Here is a 17,492-nt window from a genome sequence, read left to right on the forward strand (position 1 = left end):
GGCCGGCGGCCTGCCCGGCCCCGCGGCCCCTCGGACGAGGAGCCGCGCCGCGCACACGCCGCGAGGCGGGCCCAGCAGGCGGCGACAGCGTCTCGGCCCGGGCCGGCCGCCCTCCCGGGCTCGGCGGCGGCGACGGGGGCGGACGCATGTCGGCAGGGAGGGAGTCCCCGCGGCCGCCCCTCAGGGTGTGCGCGCGACCGGCAAGGGCTCCCTGGAGGCGGCCCGTGGCCTTCCCCACCGCCCTCGGCTGGCGTGGCCAACGTCCGAAGTGCCGTGGGACCCGGCCGGCCGCGGGCGCCCCCGGGACGCTGCCTGCGGGGAGGCCCCCAAAAGGAGCCGACCCCGGCCGGGCCCCGGGACTGCCTGGAGGCGCCCCCCGGGGGCCCCGGCTTGAGCCCTCGGGTTGGCAGGGAGGGCCGCGTTGCGCTGATTAGACCGGGAGAGGGATTCCCGAAGGTGCCATCAGGGGTGTGGATGACGTGTCAGGTTAGCAAACCGAGTGTCAACGGGACAAAAGGAGAGAGGGGAGTCGGGAATGTATGGGGCTTTTCAGGGCTCTGTCCCCGTTCTCCCCCGGCATGAGGCTCTACTCGCTCGTCCCGTCCAGAAGCCTAGAGAAAGCTCCACATGCGCGGGAGCCCCCCGAGGCTCGGGTCCGCGGTCGGAACTGCAGAGGGTAATTGGAACAGGATGTTAATAAACCTGCGAGCGGCCAACTGAATCCTGGAAAAGCAACCACAGGGAAAACCCACACCACCTGTAACACGCCAGAGACAATTCAGAAACACGAAGTATATTTTGCGGGAAGGGTTGCAGTCCTTGAAGTGTAGAAATAGAGGTCGCACTCAAGTTAGATGGGTTTTAAAAAAAAAATTTCACAGTGCTTTGGGAAGTCCTTACAGTCCTGAATATATATGTGTATGTATAGGTAATACGTGTGTGTATATATATGTATATTCTCCCTAGTATGTGATTTACGTTCTCTGGGAGTCCACGTCTGGAAATGCGTTTTCCTGTGTGTTGTTTAAACTGCACTAAAACAATGTTTAGAACACTTGAGATAATATACTGATTTTATTAGACAATTTTGCTTTTAAACACTATACCTCAGACATCTTGATTACTTTCACTTAAACTCATGTTCTATTTACATTTATTTCATAGTATCCCTTGGAGGCAGATAGGATTTTGCACCTTAGAGTCATCTTACTACTTTAATAGGTGCTGCTCAGCCCTTGGATTCAGTTATCTCAGGGACCGTGGCTTTGTGGCTGTTCATCTCTTAGAGTGGCTGCTTGTCACAATACTGTCTTCCTTGCTTTAGGCAAATATACCTCCAAGATACCCTCTAATCCCGAAGTCCTCTAACTTTAAGAAGTTGTTTGAATATATGTGGTAAGGTAATCCTATATTTATTGATAAGTGGGTTTGATTTTTTTCTTCCAAAAAATTCATTGTAGGGTTTTAAAAAATGCATTTGTCATTTAATACACATTAAAAATTTTTATTTTGGAACACACATTTTGTTTACCGCTTTCTTAAAGTAGGTTGAATAATCCTTGGTGTGTGTATATGTGTGCATGTGCCCGTAAGTGCCACATACCAATGCTTTATGCAGAACTGGCAAGAAGCAAAATACCTACTGGGAAAATGTGTAGTTTTCAAGGAAGAAAATACTTAGATCTCCCAGCAGCTTTAAATCCAGCGTGTCTCACAGATACCTTTGTTGATTTGTATAGGGCCATTTCTCACTGAGCTTATAAAAGATAGAGAAAATATAAAGATGAGCGTGCCATCTGGGCTGAACCTCACCAGACATGTGATAGAGGGAGCCTGAGGCTGTTTTCCCTAGTGACTCTTGGACTTCTGTTTTCAGTGTGGTTTTATGCACATTTTAGTCATAAAGGAAGGTGAAAGGAGAAGCACACAGAGAGCAGCCACCTCTCTGCTATTTCTGTGAGAAGGTAGGAGGAGTGGGGTCACTGGGCCCTCCCATGGTGGAACTTCCCCTTGCAGGGAAATCTAAGTGGGTTCTCATGGGACTCATTTTGCAGTTCCTAAACCTATGGTGCTTGCTCTTCCTGTGACGGTGAAGGTGTCCCTGGAGAGGCAGCCGAGTCTAGAGCTGCTTTTAGGGAGCTGCGGGTGGTGCGGGCCTCCTTCCTCAGGGAAGCTGAGGACGCTATCACAGTGAGGCAGACGGGTGAGGCAGCAGGAGGAGTCAGGGCTTCCATGATACAGGCCCAGCTCTGCACTTGTAAGATTGTGGAATTTGGTAAAAAATGTTCCAGAGTTGTTTTGAATATCTACTTGGCGTGTTCTCAATAGCTTGATTACCTGTGACAACTTTGATATATCTAATCTCATGTGATCATATTTTGTGGTAAATGTGCTTAACCCAGTTTGTTTTTTAAAATTTCTTGAATGCCTCCTATGCATAGGGCACTGTGACAGGTGCTGTGATGGGAAAGATACACAAGTTTGCAAAACTCAGGCTAAATAAGGGGTTTACAACATGGGTGCAACTTCCTATAATGCGAAGTGGAGCAGGGCAAGGCTTCTCTTCAACTGAACCTTGAGGATGAGGAGAAGTCCGTGGTTCTGACTTAGGGACACAGAGGGTGGGCCTCCCAAACAAATGCACGAGGATGTGGAAGTGCAGGTCAGATTCAGACAACTGAATCATGTGGAAGTTAAAACAATATAAGAAAAGGACTTTAATTGAACAACGCTAGTATGTATAATTTACATACATATGTAGTATGTATAATTTTCCAAGTAAAAATACTTCTAAGGTTCTTTTCATGGTGTGCCTTAGTTTCATTGTTCTACTTCCCTACTGTCAGCATCTGGGTTTGCTTGACCTTCATTGCATTGAGCTTGTGCCATTTAGGGATAAAGTTAAAAGAATTCCACAGTATTCTCTTAGACCACACAGAGAAAACTTCATATAGGTAACCAAATCTTACAATGAAAAATGAATTTTAAGAAGGACAAGGGAGAAAACAAACATATTAAGAATAGAACACACTGGTTAGCTTTGAAAATTGATTTTTGACGTTCTGCCCTTGAGTTGATAAGAGTGTTAAAATAATTCCATGATTTACTGAAAATAGAATGAACTTTAACAAGATTTAAAAAAAAAACATGAATTATATTACTACTTGTCAGTTTTCAAGTGAATTCATATCCTAAAACAATGCTTTTCCAGAAGGGCAGAATATTAATTGTAGATAGGAGCAGTCATGCAGGATATTATTCAAGAAAAACAATAGAATAGATTAGTCTTTAAAAAATACACTTACTGGGGCCGGCCCCGTGGCCGAGTGGTTAAGTTCACCTGCTCCGCTTCAGCAGCCCTGGGTTTCGCTGGTTTGGATCCTGGGCGTGGACATGGCACCACTCTCAGGCCATGCTGAGGCGGCGTACCACATGCCACAACTAAAAAAAAATATACAACTATGTGTTGGGGGGATTTGGGGAGAAAAAACAGAGAAAAAAAGAAGATTGGCAACAGTTGTTAGCTCAGGTGCCAATCTTTAAAAAAAAAAAACCACTTACTTTATACTGTGGTGTTGATAGCACTTTCTCATCTACCCTCTGTTCTGAGGTTTTACATGCTGAATTTAAAACACTGCACGATTGGGGTGGCCCTGTCGCATAGTGGTTGAGGTCACGTGCTCCACTCCGGTGGCCCAGGATTCATGAGTTGGGATCCTGGGTGTGGAACTATGCAACGCTCATTAAGCCACACTGTGGCAGCATCCCACATACAAAATAGAGGAACATTGGCACAGATGTTAGCTCAGGGACCATTTTCCTCAAGCAAAAAGAGGAAGATTGGCAACAGATGTTAGTTTAGGGCCGATCTTCCTGGCACACACACAAAAAAACCAAAAAAACCTCACTGCATGATAACACCTTTTCTTAGAATGTGCACCTTTGCCATTTTTGCACCAAGCAACTTAAGTGATTTTCCGATTCTTTTTCTGTTTCCTGAAAAGCAGGTGCTCAAAGACCTTTGAAATCATGTTTCATTCCATCTGGAAAGCAAATGCAATAGTCTGACCTAGGCTTAAGGTTGTTTTTATTATAAAACTTTTTTTGTGTTAAGATGATAAATACAGATCTTACATCACTGAACTGAAATGATACATAACTTTAGGTCAGCTCAATTTTGAGTATTTTAGTATTGTAAATAGTTGCTCTAAATTTAGTTAATACTCTGGATTTCTCGTCTCAAGTGCCTGGTTCCAGTTTACTTAGGTCTTTTGCCCCTGCTCTGCCTGTTTAAAATGTTCTCCCCGTTTGTGAATCCCACCCATCCTTCAGGGATTAACTTGCATGCTGCCTTCTGATGCTTTCAACTGAAGGTGATATTTCCTCCAACTTTCACAGTACATTATCTGAGAAGCATGTAGACAGTTTTTACCTTGCATGAGTTATAGGTGTGTGTGTGTGTGTGTCTTGCTGTATACATGTTTTATAGCTTCTCCTAGGCTCTGAGTTCTTCATTTTCCAGTATAATTCCTTGCTCATATTAGTTCCTTACCATTCACTGGATGAATGAATCTCCAAGTTGTGGTGTACCGTCAGTTGGGATTTGGAACAATGGAATTGGTTAAAGACATTACTAGGTATGTGCTTCATTTAACTTTTCAGCTTTAGATCGAGGTCAGAAGCTGTCACAAAAACGTAAATTCTATGATGGGTCGTATGCATCTCATTCATGGTGGTCTAGTTTACGAACACATGAAAAGGACAATTTTCTGATTAACGTCAGCTTTGAGTTTAGGATATATTCCAGACATCTTAGTTGCCCTTACTTATTTTTGGAGACATTTCTCTCAGCCATTAATGAAGCAATCTGAATGATGCTTTTTTCCTCAGGCCCTCAGTTTCCATACATGTACAATGATAGCTTTATATTCCTTAAAATTCTTTCTAGCTCTAGGATTCCATTTCAGTGCCTTGGGATAAATTTCACTGAATGCAGAGGGTAGAACCAAGCAAATACATGGACTCAATGGATGTATATGTTTTTTCCAGTTTGGACTCTAATTCTTAGTGGCTACAACTCCAGATTTTATGTGGCTTCCTTCAGTGGCTTTCCATCTCACTGAAAATAATATCCAAATATATTACCCTGGGTCACATAGTCTGATGTTCTGACCCCTTCCTACCCCTTGTATCTGAATTTACACCACTCTTTCTCGAGGTCATTACCCTCCAGACATGTGATTCTTTCTCATTCTTAAACATACCTTGTTTGTTCCTGCCCTCATGGCTTTTGCGCTAGCTGTGCCCTCCACTCGGAATGCTTTCCTACTTGATTTTTGCACAATATTCTTCTTACTGTTCACATCTGTGCTTAAATTCACTTCTTCTGAGAGGCTTTGAGTGATGACCCAGTCTAAAATGACCATCTAGTTACTGTAATATCACCAGATTTAAATTATCTGCATAGCACTCAGCACTGTTTGATACAGTTCTTGTTTATTTATTTATTGCATTTTCGTAGTTGTCCCCCATGTGACTGTAAACTCCACAACAGTAGGGACCTTGTTTGTCTTGTTTTGTCTCATTGTGTTTTTCCTTTAAACAAACAGACAGCCAATTATTTCTCTAGCAAAAATGGATTTATTTGGGATTAGCAAAGAATTGCAGTTTGGGATCTGCAACCATGGCAGGCCATGTACCAGTCCTGAGCAGCAAGGGAAGGAGAAACTCCTTTATGGAGGGGAAGAGGAAGTGGAGAGGGCTATTGTAAACCAAGAGTTCATTGGAGGAGACTGGGAGTTCGAAGTGTAGTGGCTTTTCATTGGTTGAGTTGTGGTAGTCTCTTATAGGCTGAGCTTCTTGCAGGTCAACAAGAGGAAGTCTTTCTTCTTCCTCTTGGCCTCTGCTATGGACATAGGATATGAGAACTCCCCCTTTTGGCCTCCTGACTCCATTCTAATGAAGTTTCCGTTTATCAATTTCCACATTTTTCCTTTTTGATCAAGATATTTCTCTGAAAGAATCACTGATCAAGAGTCAGGTTATTCTGGTTTCAGCAGTCTTTTGTCTCTTGGTGCCAGGAAGGACCTTTCCTGGGTGTCATGTCCCATGTCAGAGGGAAGGTGCACAGATTGGAAACCTCTTGTGCCACATTTGAGTGACAAGGAGAAGTAAAAAGAACGCTCAGGTACTCTAAAGTCCATATGTTATCAAGTCGTGGGCATTGGAAATTGTCTGAAGTGTTATGTCATCATCAAAGGTTTGACAGACAAAATTCCAACAGACCTGGTCCAGACATTCGAGAAAGCTGTCTCACTGGATGGTGTCTGCTTCAATTCTGAGAAATCTTTTAAGTCACTGGATGATGTGCATGTCTAGCCAGGGTTTGGTGCTTTCTTCAGGTGTGTCATGTGAATCCAAGAGTCTATTCCCTGGAGTTTTGCGGCACAAGAGTTAGGTAACAGTACCTGGTAGGGGCCTTTCCAGTGAGGTTGAAGAGAGTCCTTCTGGAGGTGTTTTTTCCAATAGACAAAATCTCCAGTTTGCAAGGCGTGATGCTTAAGGTCTCTCTCTCCCTGGAGTGCTCTATGAAAAGACAGCTCTACCAGAACACGGTCATTTTCATTAGAAGCAATTAGGTCTTTGCATTTTGGAGTATATCTCCTTTTATCGGGTATGGGTCAAAAGAGGCAGGAGCCAACTGCATTGGGCGTCCTGTGACTGTCTCCAAGGGTGAGAGTTTATGAGTTCCAGAGGGGATGGATCTGAGATTGAGAAGCACCAACAGCAGTAATTTTGGCCAAGGTATTTGGAGGTTATCTACAGATTTTGCCAATTGAGTCTTAGTAACGCTGTAAGGCATTGAATAAACCATAGGATTGACGGTGGTAAGCGTAGTGAAAGTGTTGTAAAACTGGCCGAACAGCACAGGCTTGTGGAAGTACTTGACCAGTAAAATGGGTTCCTCGGTCCCTATGAAGTTTGAGAGGAGTTCCCCGGGTAGGGATAATCTTTTCCAAAATGACTTTAGCCACAGACAAGGCAGTAGCCTGTCTGCAATGGAAGGCTTTAGTCCAGTGAGAAAACTTACAGACCATGACTAAAATGTGTTTATATCCATGAGATGGGAGAAGTTGTGTGAAATCCATTTGCCAAACCTCAAATGGTCCATTAGGCAGTTTAAATGTCTGGGAGCAGTACAAACTGGCTTCCCTGGGTTGTATTTTGGACAAATGGGACAAGTAGGATAAGCACTTTTTGCAGCCTTTTTAATATTTCCCCACCAATATTGATTTATGAATGGTGTCATTTTGTCAGTAGACCAATGGTTTGATGCATGTACAGTGGTGAGGAGTGGGAATTTTAGAGTCTCTGATAGGACTGGATTGTAATTTGGTCCAAACCAGAGCTTTATCTTTTTATCAAACCAACAGTCGATGAACCTTCAATCTTGTTTTTCCTTTTCCGAGGCCAGTTGTTGGGCCTCTCTAGTCAGCTTTTCTAAGTTATCATTTGGGGAATATCCCTTTGGACACTGACAGAGGCTTGGCTGCTGTTGGTTCCTTTAAGGGTGGCATTCCTTGTGGAAATATCAGCAAAGTGATTTCCTTTAGCTTCCAGAGAGTCAAGTTTAGAATGCCCTGGGATCTTAATAATAGCTCAAGTGGCTGGTAAAAGTATAGCATCCAATAATTCCTGAACATAGGGCCCATTTTAAATTTTATTTTTGCTGGCAGTAAGGAAGCCACGTTGCTTCCACAGCATTCTGAAATCATGAGCTACATTAAAAGCATATCCACTGTTAGTATGAACCTTGGCAGATTTGCCCTTGGCTAACGTACAAGCCCGTCTAAGTACATATAATTCAGCCTATTGGGCCGAAGTAGCCATAGGTGAAGGTGCTGCCTTAACAATATCAAAAGGAGTTTCAATAGCATATGCAGTACAATATTTGCCATTGTCACCTCTAAATAAGAATCCTCAGTAAACCATGAGAAGTTGGCATTACCCAAAGGAGTTTCCTACAGATCAGCACGAGGAGTCAGGAGGTGATCCGTTAGCATTAAGCAGTCATGAGGGACTTCATCAGTAATGGAGGGGAGAAGAGTAGCACGTTAAAGTTATAATAGTGTAAAAGAGTTATGTGAGGAGCAGTTAACAAAAGGATTTTGTAGGAGGTGAGGTGGCTGACTGAAGTATGTTGAGTGTGATGAGAATTCAGGAGGGCTTCCATAGCATGAGATACAAAAATGGTTAAAGGGGATCCCACATCTTTTTCCTTGGTGGCCTTAACCAAAAGGGCAGTGGCAGTCATGGCTCTAAGTCAAGGGGGGGTATCTCTGCCGCAGGGTCCAGTGGCTGACCCCTGTGGGTTGATGGTGGGCCCGTGTTTTGGAGTGAGTACCTCAAGGGCATTCCCTTCCTTTTCATATACAAAAAGGAAAAAAGGGAATCTGATAATTGGAATGTCCAAGGGCAGGTGGGTTCGTCAAACTCTCCTTTAAAAAGGCTTTGAAGGCTGTGTTGTCCTGTTCTTCCCATAAAATTGGGTTGGGGTGGTTGTTAGTAAAACATACAGAGGTTTGACCACAAGAGAAATTTGGAATCCAATTTCAGCAATAACCAGTTAGCCTGAGGAGATCTCACAGTTGATGCTTAGTTTGGGGAAACTTAGGACACCGTGAAGCCTATCTGGATCAGGATGCAGCCCTTGTTCTGATATAAGATGCCCTAAATATTGAACCTAGGTTTGGGCCAACTGCAATGTCTCTTTGGCCACCTTGTGTCCCTTTAAGGCTAAAAGCTTTAGCAAGCGGATGCTGTCTCCTGTGAGGAAATTTGGGAGGGAGAGCAAAGAAGCAAATTGTCCATATATTGCAACAAAGTAGAACCTAGGGCACTTCCTCTCATCCAGATCAGCCATCAGGATTCGTGAGAAATAAAAAGGGCTCTCAGTAAAACCCTGATGCGTTACTGTCTAGGTGAATTGTTTTTCTTCCCAAGTGAAGGCAAAAAGATATTGGCCGGCTTCATCAACTGGAATACTAAAGAATGCACTGCATAAATCAATTGCCATAAAGAATTTGCTTCCAGTGGAAATGGATGTTAGTGGTGTGTGAGGGTTAGAAACAACAGGGTCTTGAGGGATAACAGTATGGTTTATTGCTTGGAGGTCGTGGACAAGCTTCCACCCTTGGCCAGTGGGTTTTCTCACAAATAAAATAGGAGTATTACAGGGACTAGTACAAGGGATAAAGAGGCCCTGAGCCTTGTAATCCTCTGTTATGGGCTTTATACCTTGAAGAGCTTCTTCGTTTATAGGTATTGATTAATTTTAGGGAGAGGTTTTGAGGGATCTCTTTGCATCTTGATGGGAAGTATACTGTGAATTTTACCAATATCAGTTGAAGATTTTGCCCATAAGGAGGGTGGTAGCTGATTTAATAGGGACAAATGATCAGTGTTTCCAGAATCAGCTCTAGTATCATCAGAAATGGAGGAAATAAAAGATGTCAAAAGGGTCCTTTAATTCACCTGGCTGACTGTTTTGATGGCTACTGTCAAATTCTAGAATTATTTCCCCCTTTTGAGAGAAAGAAATCCAGCATGATAGTTTTCCAAGAAGTATCAGCCTAATAAATGAATGGGGTGGAGGAACTACGGAGAAAAGGGTGTGTCTCTCAAAGGGCCTAAACAGAAGGGACTAGCTTCAGAGACAAGAGCGTTTTGATGTTTATTAGGAATCCCGCTCTTTGAACTGCTTTAGTACTCCAAGGCAGGGGCTGCTTTGTAGTAGTGGGGTTGAGCGCCGACACTGTGGCTGAGGTGTCAGGACAGAAAGAGACATGTCTCCAATCTAGAGAAATGTTTCTCCAAGCCAGTCAAGAGGGAGGATTGAGAAGAGCCCTCGTAGTTCCTCCGAGCCCTGTCACTGAGAATTTGGAGGATGTTGGAAAGGCTGGTTAGAGGGCTGAAGGCCCTTCTAGAAGCACCGAAATTTGTAACAATCTCTTTTCCGATGTCCTGGCTCTTTGCAATAAGAGCAGAAACTAGGTTTTTGGTTTTGTTTAGGGTCCTTCATTTGCTGGAGTTGAAGATTAAGAATTTTAGCAGTCTTTCTTTTAGGTATGAGAGAACTGTTTGCCAGATTAACTAAATCTGGAGAGGACATAGTTTCCCATTCCATCCTGGTCCTGTTTACTAGAAGGGAAGGTCCCCGTTCAGCCGTTTAATAAACATAGAGTTAAAAGCTACCCGGGTGGAATCTACATCTGAAGGAAGACAAGAATTTTCTTTAAAAGCAGTCTGAAAGTTGATTATAACAGTCACAAACAGGTTCATCAGGTTTTTGTGCATAAGCCTGACTTTTGTTCGAGTCACTGGGCTTTGGGAAAGCCCTAGGAATTGCCTGATGAAGTCGTTTAGTGATGGACCCATCATACAACAGGTCAGCAGCTGGTCTCTTGGTTGTAGTTCTAGAGACCTTTCAGGATTTTCTCAGTTAGTGGTTTACATTCAACCCTGGGCCTGGCCTTTACTGACAAGCATATGAACTAACTGATATGAGTGAGAGAAACCAGGATGATAAGTTCGGATGACTATATCAAATTCCTCAGCAAATCTGTGAGGATCTTCTGTTTCTTTAAGAAAATCTTTCACTATGGCTCTCACTTTAGCTTTAATCCAGGGAGTGTAAGAAATTAAGGGTTTAGCATTTGGATCCTCAGAAGGCTTAATTTTAAAAGGACAAGTTCTGATAGGTTAAGAGGAAGAGAGAGTGGGGAGAAGTTCAGGGAAAAGGGGCAGTTTGGCGAGAGAGTTGGTATGGGGGAACTGAGGGTATGGAGGAGGTGTACACCGGGCACAGACAGGAAGGAGGTGGAGGGTACTGGAAGCGGAGACTGAGACAGAGAAGCCGGGAAGGGGAACGTGAGGCCTCAGGAGCCACTTTATCTTTTTTTAATTGTTTCACTTCAATTAATCTTAACATTTTATTTTGCAGAGAGGCAATTTTAAACTCCTGATAACATTTGGAAGCCTCAAGATAGCAATCAAAATAGATGTTCCAATCAGTTGTGGAAATTATAGAGCTATGGTTATCAAATTCAGTTTTAAGAAAAGTAAGTTTGAGGAGTTCAAAAGGTCCCCACAATGGCCATTGGTGTTCTAAATTACTTTTGGTTGGATTGGTCCATTTAGTTAGAAACGCACATGAGGAATGACCAGTTTTTAAACATAAAATTGGCCAGAATCCCTGTAGGGGGGCGTGCCTTCAAAATATTTAGGTAACTGGGATCCCTTCTTAGAGGTTTTTCTCTAGAGCACAGGAATAATTCTCAAACAGCCTAACCAGCTCAAACAGCTTTGACAGCTTGCAATTCAAACAGCTTGAACAGCTCAGACAGCCTGCAGGCTTACTACCAACCAGTTCTGAGGGAACAGTCCTGTTCATTAAGGTGGACTGAAGGTTGATCTACCCCGTTCCAAAAGAACAGTCTGTCCCCAAGAGAGTCAGGCCAAAGGCTGGACCGGCACAGTTCCAATGAGACAGTCTGAAAGTCAGACTGAAGGCTAGCACAGTTTCAGTAGATACAGTCCATTTTCAAAAGGAATTGGACCAAAGGCCAGCGCGGTTCCAAGGAATAGCCTGGATCAAAGAGTCAGGCCAAAGTGCCACGTGAGTTCTTGCAGGCAAACAAGGCTTTAACCAGAAAAGGACGAGGCCTTGAACTAGATCTGGAATAAAGCCTGGAGAGCCTCAAACACAAAGAAGGCAGAAGTTCGGATCCAGTAAAAAGACTTAACCCTCGAACTCCAGGGTGGGCAAGAGAAGCAGTGAGCTCAGTGGGCTCAGTTGTCGGTAACTCACTTGTGTGCTCACCAGCCTTGGAATCATCAGGAGTCTTTTCTGGATCTCTGTAAGGACCATCAAAATGTTGACCTTGAACAAATAGACAGCCAGTTATTTCTCCAGCAAAAATGGGTTTATTCGGCATCAGCAAAGAATTACATTTCGGGACCTGCAACCGTGGCAAGCCATGTACCAGCCCTGGAGCAGCAAGGGGAGGAGAAACTTGTATAGAGGGGAAGAGGAAGTTGGGAGGGCTATTGTAAACCAAGAGTCCCTTGAAGGAGACTGGGATTTCGAGGCGTGGTGGCTTTTCGTTGGGTGAGTTGTTATAGTCTCTCCTTCGCTGAACTTCTTTGCAGGTCAAAAAGAAAAAGTCTTCTTTCTGTTGGGCTCTGCCATGGACATAGGGCATGAGAATTCCCCCTTTTTGGCCTCCTGACTCCATTTTTTTTTTTTTTTTTAAAGATTGTGGGGCTGGCCTGTGGCCAAGTTGTTAAGTTTGTGTGCTCTGCTTCTGCGGCCCAGGTTATTGCTGGTTCGGATCCGGGGCATGGACCTGGCACCGCACATCAGGCCATGCTGAGGTGGCATCCCATATAGCACAACCGGAAGGACCTAGAACTAGAATATACAACTATGTACTGGGGGGCTTTGGGGAGAAGAAGAAGAAAAAGAAATGAAGATTGGCAAGAGATATTAGCTCAGATGCCAATCTTTATTTTTTTCTTCTTTTTCTTCTCCCCAAAGCCCCTCAATACATAGTTATATATTCTGGTTGTAGGCCCTTCTGGTTGTGCTATGTGGGACGCCACCTCAGCTTGACCTGATGCGCAGTGCCAGGTCTGTGCCCAGGATCCAAACCAGGGAAACCCTGGGCCGCTGAAGCAGAGTGTGTGAACTTAACCACTTGACCACAGGGCCAGCCCCCCCACTCTATTTTAATGAGGTTTCTGTTTATTGATTTCCACATGTGTATCCCCAGGATCTTGAGCAGTGAGTGTTTGGGCCTAACGTGTGCTCAGTATGTATTTGTTAAATGAATGAGAAACTGTGTCAATTGGTTGTGATGACTCACCAGTAATACTGTCCTTTAGGAAATGATTTTGGAATCTATCACGTAGTTGTTTCTAAGAGATTGAAGAGTTGTGTTTACCGACTGTAATGTATAAAGATTACCCTGAAATGTCTACTGATGTTCCAAAATATTAGTATGCTTTGATCCATTTTTTAGGGGTAGAATTTAAGGAAGGCTATCCTTCTGGTCCATATTGTAAAGTAAATTTATTATAAAGAATGTTAAGAGTCAAAACTTGATAGCATTAGGAGCCAGTTTGTGTAACATAAACTGGAACTTCAAACATAGGGATTTGTGGAGTTTAGGGCCTCATATTACCTGTGAGGATGGGGCTTAGGATTTTACGACATGGAAAAAGTTCTTGTATGTAGGGAAGCATAGGGTAATAGAAGGAAGATTTGGTTGAGAAATTTTTCAGAACAATATTGTCAGGCATTATGAAACCTAACACACAGAAGCATAATTTGAATTGATTAGAAATAATTAAGCACAATTTTAAGTTTGTGTATTTACATATTCCTCCCACTAACTGTAGAAACCATTTCTAAGTTTGTATGAGAAGCCAGGGTGAAAATAGTTTTAGCATTATAGAAATTTGCTTTATCGCCAATTTTTCTGGCATATTTTTTCTCCATAAAGTACTATGTACTACAAAGAAAGTACTTTGTAGACTGTAAACTTTGGGCAAATTACTTTGTAAAAGACTCTTTCCTCATTTATAAGATGAGGAGAGTAATCTCTATTTCCTAGTTTTATTTTGAACTCTAAGTGAGGTAGCTTTTAGCATTGAGCCCTGAGCATAGCTAGTAAATACTATTGGCAGCTATATATTGTATACCTGGTTGTTCTAGCCCGTTTCACTGACTCTGAACTGTGTTCAGTCATTAGTTAATTCATTCATCCACTGGTTTGTTTATTCATTCATTTGGAGAGGCAGGTGCCTGTAAAATTGAAGTTGCATTATTCTTATCAATTACTATTTGGACATATAATCTCATGTCAGTTATTTTCCTCCCAGTTTCTGCACTTGTTTTCTGTGCTGAACAATTAACATCCTCTAATATACTGCCTTGTTCACAAATGCTTCCAGGTATATTTTGCTCCATATGAGCAAAGGCCATGCATGGTAGAAGCCGTATCTTAAAAATAAGATTGAATGTAAACGTGTTGATTAGAACTAGGAAGGGATGAGGAATTAACTTTTATTGAGTTCTTACATGAGCCAGGTTCTGTGCTGCCTACTTTATCATTGGTTGGTATGCTTCCCGGGCTTGTCCACAAAAGTCTGTTTATATCCTGTTTAAATAGTTATATAGCTGATTCTCTCTTTGTACATGTGGAATAAAAACTTTTCAAAGCAAAGTGAGTACTGTTATAATACTGGATGTACTATTCAAAGAAGCAATACAAGTGAACACATTTAAAAATGTATTTTGATGGGAAAGTAGCCAAATTTATTAATTACGACAAGACCTTGGTGGAGACTTTTGGAAGGGGTTATTTCTATAGTATACTTAGAAGAGCTTGACAGCAGGGACTGTGATGTTTTCATCTTTGTATTTCCATTATCTGGTCATTGCTCAGTGATGATGCTTGAAAAGATGAATGCATGGATTATGGATTACTTTGAGTGTTTTTAAGGCTTTCCAAGATTGATGGCACTGGTGGTCCTTTTCTTATTTCACTTCACCACCTAAGGTTTTTTTTTCTCTTGGTTCAGAGGGAGTATTGCTAACACTCAGCACTCAAGGCTGAGCTTATTATTTGCCTTGCAACTGAAACTCAGAGAGAGAGAAGGATTCTTCTGAGACAGTTGGGGCAAGAGTTCAAAGACAAGGGAGGAAAAAGAGCATTCCTGTGTATTCAGAGGTGATTGCCTGAGGTAGAGCTAATGGAGGAATTCAGAGCAGGAGAACACAGAGGGGAAGAAGGGATAGTGTGGTATATACGTGACCGGTCAGTTGGTTCGGGACAGCTCAGTGATTGTCCAGATGTGGGGCTGGAATGGGATTGGCATAAAGTGTGCAACTGGACAAATACCACAACTTAAGGAGTGTTTATACTTCTGAAATAGACTGTAATAGGCACAATGAATATTTGTATGGTTGAGATAGTTGCCTTTGGCTTTCCAGCCTGGTGATAGAATTGGTCCCTTGACTGGAATGCAACTTCATATGAGATGGTAAAATGAGAAAGTGCTTTGTGGACTGTAAACTGCTATTTCAATCTAAGGCATTATAGTAGATTGTTTCTCTAGAAGCTTGTATTCTATAGGCTTTGTCTGTCCCAGTGAAATGACAGATTGGAATATATAACAAGATCTCATTTATCCCGGATATTCTTTCTAAAGAATACCCAAGAATTGCTCTAAACAGGATGATGAGTTATTGGATTCTTTGTAACCACAGTACTGGATGTCTGTTTGTTGTAAATATGAAACGCACTCTCCCAATATCCTTATTACATTTGAGATGTTGTTGTAAAGATATCTATAAAGAGTTTTTAAAAGAGAGAGAATAAGCATTGAAATTGAAATTCATTTTTAATGTTACAGTGGAGCAGGACAGTTGCTCATGTGTTACTGTTACCAGTCGTTCAAATATAGCAGGCATTCCTGCACTACCTACTGAGCTAAAATAAGAAACTGATAGGCCTGGTTAGCTCGATCGCTACTTCATGTTAACTGTGGCCAGAGGAGTCACTGTTTAATTGCAGTTACTTAATCTCTCAGCAAAATCAGGCAACATTTATCTGAGAAAGCATTTTTTCCTCTCTAAATTTTAGGAAACTTAAAGTGTACTGGTTACAAGGATACTCTGTGGAGAACCCTGATTTTATTTCGAAGTTGACTTTAAAATCTTAGGGCCAGCCCTGTGGCGGAGTGGTGCTCTGCTTCGGCGGCCCAGGGTTTTGCCGGTTCGAATCTTGGGTGTGGACATGGCACTGCTTGTCAGGCCACGCTGAGGCGGCATCCCACATGCCACAACTAGAAGGACCCACAACTAAAGATATACAGCTATGTACGGGGGGGCTTTGGGGAGAAAAAGGAAAAAATAAAATCTTTAAAATCTAATAGTGGATCTTGGTTGAGTGTTAGTCTTTCGGAAATTTTGAGCAAGCCTATTGAGGACTTTAAAGGAATCTCTTAGCTCAATGAACAAGGACTATTTGTTTTTTATAAACAAGTTTAACAATTTAAAATAGCACAAACAGTTGAAACACTCTGAGGCATAAAAGCCTTAAAAAAAAAAGTGGTTTTTGAAAATAAGCACTTTGGGTCTGGATTTATGTGTGATCTAGAGTCAGGGTTTTTTGTTTTGGAGTCAGTTGTAATTCCATTCTAAAATGTTACTTGATTAGCAATAGCTAATAGCAGAATGCTTACAGTTCTTCCCTTTGTTAAGCTTTTCCAGTTTCTAATCTCTTGGGAATTAGAGAATGAAATTTACTTCCCTACCAAATTGATCTTTTTCATATAGTTGATATATGCTGTTTATGGAGCATTACTAATAGAAGTAATAAATGATGCTCTTGGGGTGTTTTGCAATTTATTAGACCCACTTACTCATTTGGTGCCCCTTCTGTGACATACATTTAGATTCCTATAGTGTCATATAGTAAGAATGCTGTGATCTGCTTTGTACTTTTCCCTCCGGCTTTGCCTGAGGAAGAGGGGAATTCCTATCCTTTGTCATTGATATCTTTTATTTAAAATAAGACAAAATAAATTATACTTTTCTCAGTTCAGGCTCAGAGTACCTGACATTATGGTTTAGAGAGAAAATTTTTTCTTAGCTTATTCGGCTCTTTTAGCAAAGAGAATCTTTTAAATGGCACCCTTATATTTGAGAGATGATGTGTGAATGATAAAACTACAATTTTTAAATATTAGAAACTTGCTTCTCAGTTTTTTTTCTAAACTTGGAGTTGTATGTTCATTATCGTTCAGTAAAAGTCTGAAAATGCAATATAAAAAGATCTTATAGCAAATGTAATCAGTTGGAGAAAGTCATTATCTTAAGAATAAACTTTTTCTTTCTTTTACACTATTTGAACAGTCACATTCTTGGAGGGAAAGTACAGAAGCGATGACAACATAGCATTAGTTAAGCTTGAGCAAAGATATACAGACATTAATTGCTTTTGGCTATAAAAGAATTCCTAAAAATGTTTGGGTTTTACACAACCTTTTTTTTTTTTTGCTTGCCTGCAGAAAATAATGTACAATTTCCGGTAAATTTTAAAGGACAGTTAAAGGAACTTTAATTCTTAAAAATGAGCATTTTTAGTTTTTACCATGAGAATATATGTGATGGAGAGGAGTAATAAGATACTTAAAAAAGATAAGACAGACAACCTGTTACTGTTCAAGTTGGAGGAGATCTAAATTCAAGGCTTGCTTGAAAATGGTCCAGCTACCATGAGAAAACAAAGATTTACTATTGTCAGTCCAAAGGGAGAACTTAAATGATATTAGTAAGTGTCGTGCTGCAGGCTGGGACTAGCCAGGGAAATGGAGTTGTGTAGCAGTGGTCAGAGGCGGAGTTGTGTAGCAGTGGTCAGAGG

At 41.9% G+C, this 17,492-nt stretch overlaps 1 protein-coding gene across 5 annotated transcripts in view; it reads left to right on the plus strand.

The window, feature by feature from the left end:
• ST7 (suppression of tumorigenicity 7) overlaps positions 1 to 17,492 on the plus strand; it is a 250,766-nt gene that overhangs the window by 725 nt on the left and 232,549 nt on the right. The window lies entirely within an intron of this gene.

This window comes from Equus quagga, chromosome 8, assembly GCF_021613505.1.
Source record: "Equus quagga isolate Etosha38 chromosome 8, UCLA_HA_Equagga_1.0, whole genome shotgun sequence".
Taxonomy (NCBI): domain Eukaryota; kingdom Metazoa; phylum Chordata; class Mammalia; order Perissodactyla; family Equidae; genus Equus; species Equus quagga.